The sequence below is a fragment of the Bidens hawaiensis genome, unplaced genomic scaffold (genome assembly GCF_021521415.1).
Source record: "Bidens hawaiensis isolate Kalapana, Puna unplaced genomic scaffold, B.hawaiensis_p1.1 tig00003540_1, whole genome shotgun sequence".
NCBI classification, from domain to species: Eukaryota; Viridiplantae; Streptophyta; class Magnoliopsida; order Asterales; family Asteraceae; genus Bidens; species Bidens hawaiensis.
Window position 1 is genome coordinate 2,049,127 of NW_027491200.1, and position 8,016 is coordinate 2,057,142.

Here is an 8,016-nt window from a genome sequence, read left to right on the forward strand (position 1 = left end):
CAACAAGTTTAGATTCGTGACCGACCACCACCTCCTTGGCTCAAACCGACAACATACAATATAAGAGCCACCAATGATTTTTTGTTTAGCATGTACATAATAATCTTATCTTGTAAATGGTAAATATGTTACCACAACCATGTAACAAAAACTGTATGTGTATTTCACTTCACTGCCAATTGTCGCCCTACAAGAAAACCGTAAACAAACCACATCAGTTTGAAGATCTGCGTATATATGCACTTTTTTTAGAGTATCGCTCAAAAGGGTTACAGGAAAACATACCAATGAAAATGTCAAGAAACTGTTCTTCCATAACAGATGGATGCTATGTACAATTTCTTGGACCATTCCTCCTGTGGACACAAAAATATTGTAAAAGTAAGACATTCTGTCATTTAACTATTATTCTTTTTATTTTGTTTTATATAATGATGTGAGCATACTGGCATAAGTTGTATATGTATAGGTTGTACATGCACATCGTATGCATAGCTTGTGAGTACAGGCTGTATGTATAGGCTGTGTGTATAGGTTCTATGTATAAGTTGTATGAACAGTTTGGTGCACATATAGGTTGTAAGTATAGGTTATATGTATAGGCTTTATCTATAGGTTGTATGTAACTATGAATAGGTCGTATACTTGCATGTATAGGCTGTATAGGACTATAGGTTGTATGTATACTTGCATGTATAGGCTGTATGTATAGGTGGTTGGAAGTATAAGTTGTATGTAATAGGTTATATGCATAATCGAGATTACCTTAACATGGGAAAAGCGGATGTTCTAAGCGTTTCTTGAGTAACATCTTGTGATCTCTTCTTGGAAGTACTAAGTATGAAGGCAGCTTGATCTTCAGTTGCAGCAGCTGCAGTTATCCGGTAACCGTTCTCCCATCTTCTGTGAATCCCTTCACTAGGGTACAGAAAATCAAGTTCAACCACCTGGAAAAAAAACATAACGTACATAGGTTGAGTTTCGTGAGTTGACTTTCTTGGTTGACTTTCCATGTAATAACATCAAGAGTATGAAGCAATACCTGGTTAGAATAAGTTGCATCTCGAGACATCACGATGCCCCATCGACTACCTGCAGTCGTCATTGAAGTTACCAAAAACCCTTCTTTCCATTTTTTGTTGATCCATTTGAACGGAAAAACATCGCTCACTTTGTATGATTGTTGTGTATATGACGTCCCTAAGAGCACGTAAAAAAAGCTAATATTTTTGTATTTTTTAATAAAAAAAATGATATTTTTGGCCAAAAACTGAAGACATTTATAGTCAAAAGTAGGACAACTAAGTGACAAACAAAGAACAAAAGCACATCATATAACACTATTCTTATTATGTATAATCAGAATATTTTTCCAAAACTGGTATATATGAATGCATATACCTTGTATGGATTTAAATATAAATTTTTTTAATAAAAAGACATACAGATAAATAACAAAACTTACCCTTGGACATAACCACCAAAGCACTACCATTTGTTGCACCGGCAAGTGACGTGATGTAATAATTCTTCTCCCATTGCTCCATTATCCATTCCTATAATAAACAAAAAACATTAAAGATCAATACCCAAAGAAGACGATAAAAGATGTACTGTAAAATATGTAAAAAATATGAGATGAGAAATGTTACCTTGTGCAAGAAAACAGGGGACAGTTCATCGACTTGTGAAGTGAAACCGGTGCCGGCGTCCATAACAATTGCCCATAAATTAGATGAAGAAGCCACACAGCTAATATTCAGACCGTCGTTCTTTCCTTTCTCAACATGTTGGTGGAGTCTTGCATCCGCAACATTGTAGTAGTACCTGAGTGTTTATATTGTTTGACTAAGAAACGACATTTGGCTTAATATCAAATAGTTATTGCTTTATTTCTTTCTAAAGAAAGAAACATTGAAGCTTCATCAACATCTTGGTTTTAAATAACGCAAGAAGGCGTTTAGGTCCCAAAAGCTGAGAGTTTCACATAGGTCTCATGCCTAAGGCACCCTTTTTAAAAAGGGCAACTTTGCATAATAGTAACCCAGTTTATCGAGTGTTCCTTTAAAGTCACTCAACTTTCATTAGGTGTTCCAATCTTGTGTAATTTATTACAAGTGTTATTTTTTTATTTATTTTAAACTAAGTGAGGCAAATGAAACATATATGGATCTTGATTACTATTCAGTGATTATTTTTTCCTAACTTGACTTTAACTGTACAATAAAAAAAACTTGGTTATTATTTAGTGAATTATTTCCTCTTCACTACTATCTCCTACTTGAGGTTAATTGAAAAATAGCCACTAAATAGTAACCAAGATTCATATGTGTCAATTACCTCAATGAAATTAGGAAAAAGAAAAAGAACATTAATATATATATATATATATAAATATATATATATATATAAACATGATTGAAACACGTGATGAAAGTTGAGTAAATTTAGAGGTAACACTTAACAGAAAAACTTTTAAATGACTTGAGTGAAACATTTAGAAAACTTAGTTGCACTCTTCATGTAGAGGGTCAAAAAAGTAACTTAATATTCAATTTTCCATACCTCTGTTTCATTGGCATTCTTGAAGTATAAATAGAAATCCACTGAGTGGCGGGAGTGCCTAACCGAGTTTTCTTCCTAGGTTGAGCATCGTCTTCCGGGTCAATAAGTAGTCTTCCCCTCTTTTGTCCCACCTACAATAAACAATTATCTACAATTACATCAAGAAACAATTTAAAAAGATGATATTGTTAATTTAGAAATCACACCTTTAAGGCGCCGTCTATTCTAAGTGGTCGAAGAGAGGCACTTGAAATTAGGCAGTTGTCAAAGAGCCCAATAAGCTTCAAGTAATTTGGTTCTTCATCAAACTTCATACTTGTTACTGTTTCAAGAAATTGTTTGAAAGGTGACGGGCAAAGATAGCAAAGTAATTCGGGTGATGTTGCCATTTTCTTTTTACAAACAAGAAACCCTTTGTTTTCTCCCTGCATTTGAACAATCATTATAAATTTAAAACATTTTATCTGAGGATAAATTACAAAACAAAACCCAAGAAAATTAAAGAACTCCTAACATCTACAAGACTTTGGGAATCTTGAAAACCCATGAAACTGAAATCACCAAACTTTATAAAAGTCTTATACCAAGGAAGCAAATCCTAAAAAAATCTGACTAAAAATAGATAATTTGTAAAAGAAAGTAAAGACTTTCCACAAAAAGAAGCAGTTGAAAATCGGTTTACACACAGCATTTTACCCATTATAATCTTAAAACCGAAGTATGAGAATCTTGAAACAGCTCAATCAATGTGACAGAAGCACCCAACTTTGAAGAGCGACGAGTAACCCATAAAATAAAAAGAACACAGCTTTCGATCTTTATTTATAAATTCCTATTTTAAGAAGAAATCCCAATTCGGTTTATTAAGATAGGTTAGACAATAAGAAAATAAAGAACAATTTCACTAGAAAAAACAAATGAATAGCTTGAAATTTTATAAATGCTAGCAACTTCGAATGTAATAGCATCCAACATTTTACCCTTTATAGTTTTCAAACATAATCATAATATCTTGAAAAGTTTACCAATTGAAATCCATTATTATAAAATAGAACATGATTGTGGAATCTTCAGATTATAACTGTGATGTTGAAAGCATGGAGCTTTATGAAATTACTATTTTCGAAAATCCAAATTCTGGTAGATTAAAAAACGTTCAATAATAAACAAAAAATGATTAATTCAAGCAACAAACTCACAATGAAGCCTTGCCACGGAAGCTTCCCTCTGAGAAGAAATATTAATGTATACGCCAACGACTCGAGACTCGAGATCATCCCTTCTACTTCCCGTCCTCCCCAAATGTGCATGCACACTTGCATAACGTACTGTCCCCCTTTTAATATAGAAAACACAAAATCGTATCAAAAAGATAGAAATAGCATTAAACCAAGAAAATATCAGTATGGGATTGAAACTACAAAAGTTACCTGAAAACATCAGGCTTTTGATCATACTCAACGTGATTACCAGATGATGATTCCCTCCATTTTGAAGCTAAAATAAAATTAAAACAATTTAAATATGTCACAAACTTTTTTATAATATATTCAAAAAGTAACAATAAGGTATGAACATATGTACCTAAACCAAGATCAACCAAGTACAACTTTTTCTCATCAGGCGTCCCGGGCTGACCAAGCAAAAAGTTCTCAGGTTTTACATCTCCATGAACAAAACTGTTAACATGCAATAATCTTTAATCACGTACGTTAATAATATATGTATATAAAATTATATATATATATATATATATATATATATATATGTATAAGTATCTATGACTAAGACTGTAAGCAAAGCAAATGTTCAGTGAACTATTCGGCGTCAAGTTCGCTTATGTCCGTTTAGTGATTAAACAAACAAATATGAACAAAACATTTTGTTCATTTAATTAAAAATACAAACATGAACATGTGTCTCATTCGTTTTATGTTCATGAATGTCCATGCATTAAATTCGTTTAGAATTGTTCATTTCCGTTCATTTATGTTGTTAGTTTACATCTGCAGTCTTCTTAAGTTCTTTATTTACGTTCGCTAATATACTCATTCAGAATTTTTTGGGACCATTGTAAATTTGACTAGTTTCAATAACTTTTTAGGCCCAACGCATTGTTTTTCACAATAATTTTAAATGGTTTTAGCTCAGTCATGATCATTCATCTATGTTAACTAATGTTCTCTCGCTTACGTTCGTGAACCGTTCATCTATCTTTTTAACGAACAAATATAACATATTCATTTTCTTAACGAACGAACACGAACAACACAACCCCGTTCAATTAAATTTTCGTAATTGATCGGTTGTTCGGTTAAAGTTGAGCAAATGAACATGAACATGCTTCATTCGTGTTCGATCGGTTCGTTTACATCTATGATCAAAATTTGGCATGCGCGCACCCTCTCAAGTGAAGCTGCTCTAATATTGATAGCGCTTCCACTGCTATACATGCAACCATTTCTTCAGAAAGACTGTCAAAATCAGCAAACATTAAACTTAAAACAACTCTAAAAAATTAGAAGAAAAGAAAGTTAAAGAATGCATTAGTTATTAACATAACATACATTTGGTTACTAGAGTTCCAAACGTCCCATAAACTAGGGCCTAGTTTGTCCATAACCTATAATATCAACCAAACGGAACATAATAAGCACTAGTAAATCAAATCCATAAATAGATATAAATCTAAAAACTCACAATAATATAATAATCTCCTTGGCGGCCTTTGTGATGGACCATTGGAACTCCATAACACCCGTTGAGGGTACTTCAACCACATAATTGAGAAAATAATTAGCATTTGGGAATGCATTTTATAAATTCTGTAAATTTTTATAAGCGATATAAAAAAGACTCACCTGTAAACTTGCCACTCGTAAGGAGGGCCATAACTACACCCCTTGCCATTTCGATGCTCCAATTTTAAAGCAACCTACATCCCAATATGTGAATCAAATAAATCATTGAAATATTAAAATACCAATAAAACATGTTTTGAAAATTGTGTACCTCAAGAGCATCAGGGCCCGTGTTTCCTGAGCCACCGCTCACCCGTCTCCCTACATACACTTGACCGAATCCTCCTTTACCGAGCTTTTTTTCTAACTTGTAGGCAGGTGAATTACCAACTTGAACCTATAATTGAAAATTATGCCAATATAAAAAATTCATTGATTTCTTACTATATTGTTTTTACCAGGGTTAATATCATAAAAAAACCAACATACTTTCTCAGTTTTAACGAAAAAGTCTGATATACAAAAGTCCCTACATATGTAAAAAAAAGCTACAAAAAAAAAAAGCCTCTCAAACCCAATTTTGCTATATTAAAGTTGCTACACTTACATATAATACATGTACATGTACTTGTGATATTAAAATAATGACCCGTTAAATTTGTCAAAATTTAATGAAGTGTCAACCAACATTTTTGCACAAAATAATTATATAATTACGTTTTGACTAATTTAAGGAGTTAATATCAAAAAGTTTTTGCTATATTAAAGTTGGCGGACTTTTCGTATTTATTTGGCATGTAGTGGCTTTTATATGTCAAAATTACGTTGAGGGACCTTTTCATGAAAATTGATAGTATGCTGGTTTTTTATGATATTAAACCTTTTTAAATATTCAAACATTAAGTCAAAAATCCATGTCGGTCACCCAAAATTATTTTTGAACATTAATAACAAAATTAAAAAAGATATAAACTTTATAATTACCCTTTCGGGAAGCGGGCTTGTGCTTCCTTCATCTTCTGCATCAGCCGCCATTTTTTCTGGACTTCGACCAACCACTAATTGATTACCAACTCCAACATCCAAATTCAAAGGGGGGGGGGGGGGGGGGGGGGGCGACGCCCCTCCAAATATGTCTGGATTTTTATCTTGAGCGGTTGGTTGGCTACCTCGACCTCTGCCAGCTGGCCTTGGCATTGGATAGGGATACCCGGGAACTGCTGGAGTCGCGTCAGGTAACTTCTGCGCCTGCACTTTGCCTCGTCGGGTCCCACGCCTAGGAGCTGGGGCTAAAAGAGGTGTTGCATTGCCCTCACCATTATTATTGTTATTGTTACCTTTTTTGGCTTGGCGAACTCCACGTCTCAAATCCGGCATCTTCTTCCATGCACATATAAATATCCTCCGACCTCCACGAAAGATATGCCTATAAACCCTAATAACAAAAATCAATAAATTGCCATAAAAATGGACAATTTTAGAAACTATCCAAGCTTCATAGTACCTAATTCTAGAAAAGGTATGATCTTTTTATGGCTCCTACCATCTAGAATAAAATTTAATTTGCACCCATCAAATATCTAAATTGGTCTATCAAGAGACTTACAATATGAAAAGGATTGCCTTAATGAAAGATTTTAGTCTTCATATTAGCATAAATCTATCCATAACATTGTTTCTATTAATGGCTTTAATTGGATAATATCTTATTGCACATGATTAATACTTTTTAAATGTGGATTATTGTGTAGTGTTGAGTTTCAATGTTGAAAATTATTTCCTAAAATAGAATATTCTTCCCTTTTCGAGACTTTTACCATCTTAGAGACGGTGTGCGTAATCATATCGACCAAAGTGGGACGGACACACAAAACAAAGTATTTTGAATCAGATTCATGATAAGACTTGAGTGAGTACACCTATGTAAATACTCTTGATAATAATACCTATCATGCATATTATTCTTAATAAAGTCTTATTTTAAATCCATACTTATGAGCTTAAAACCTTGAAACTAATCAAATGCGAATCAGTGAATTAAAACAATTCAAAGAAGCACAAATAAACGGATGCAAATGATGCAAATGTTACATTTCCCATAAACCATCCTAAGTTGTTCATTCTTACAAAGTACTAAATTAGTACATATCTAATCGGCAGTTTGCAACAAACAACCAACCAAAAATTGATGAATCAAAACATCAACCTTTGCAACAAACATCAAAGATCGATCATTCATTAGATCAATTCTTTAACATGACCAGATTCAAAATGATTGACAAACCCAATAAGCAGATTTCATTATTCAATCCAAAACAATCCAGATGCAATAAGTCAATAGGGCGATTAACATTGATCATCATCAAGAACAAAGCATTTCACAACAAACAGATCAAAACCCAAATGCCCATAAGTCAGATTCATCAAAAAATTATACCTTTTTTAAGTTAAAAACGGAGTCTTGAAATGATGGGTTTGTTGTTGGAATTGAATCGATGAGATTAAAATAAAAAATAAAGAGATAGATGTATGGGTAGTTCTTGAATTGAAATTAGTAGGTGGGTAAGTCGATAGGGGTTTGCGGTCGATGTGCGCACGGAAAGACGGTGTAACTTACGGATGTGCGCACGATAGCAACGTCTATGTTCACCACCATGCTTGTCTGTCTTAGATGGTTTGCTTTGGTCTGGTTTGTCTTAAGATTTATTTA

The 8,016-nt window shown here is 33.3% G+C and overlaps 1 pseudogene across 1 annotated transcript; it reads right to left on the bottom strand.

Annotated features, from left to right (window-relative positions):
- Positions 1-761: 761 nt before the first annotated feature.
- Positions 762-7,799, bottom strand: LOC143623809 (casein kinase 1-like protein HD16; annotated as a pseudogene). Its single transcript, XR_013151965.1, has 16 exons — positions 7,744-7,799; positions 6,291-6,715; positions 5,578-5,703; positions 5,427-5,500; positions 5,266-5,335; positions 5,133-5,188; positions 4,968-5,039; positions 4,150-4,244; positions 3,996-4,062; positions 3,765-3,901; positions 2,772-2,990; positions 2,566-2,696; positions 1,653-1,827; positions 1,466-1,556; positions 1,043-1,200; positions 762-947 (listed from the first exon to the last, which is right to left on the bottom strand). The product of XR_013151965.1 is annotated as a casein kinase 1-like protein HD16 (transcript).
- Between the last annotated feature and the right edge of the window lie 217 nt (positions 7,800-8,016).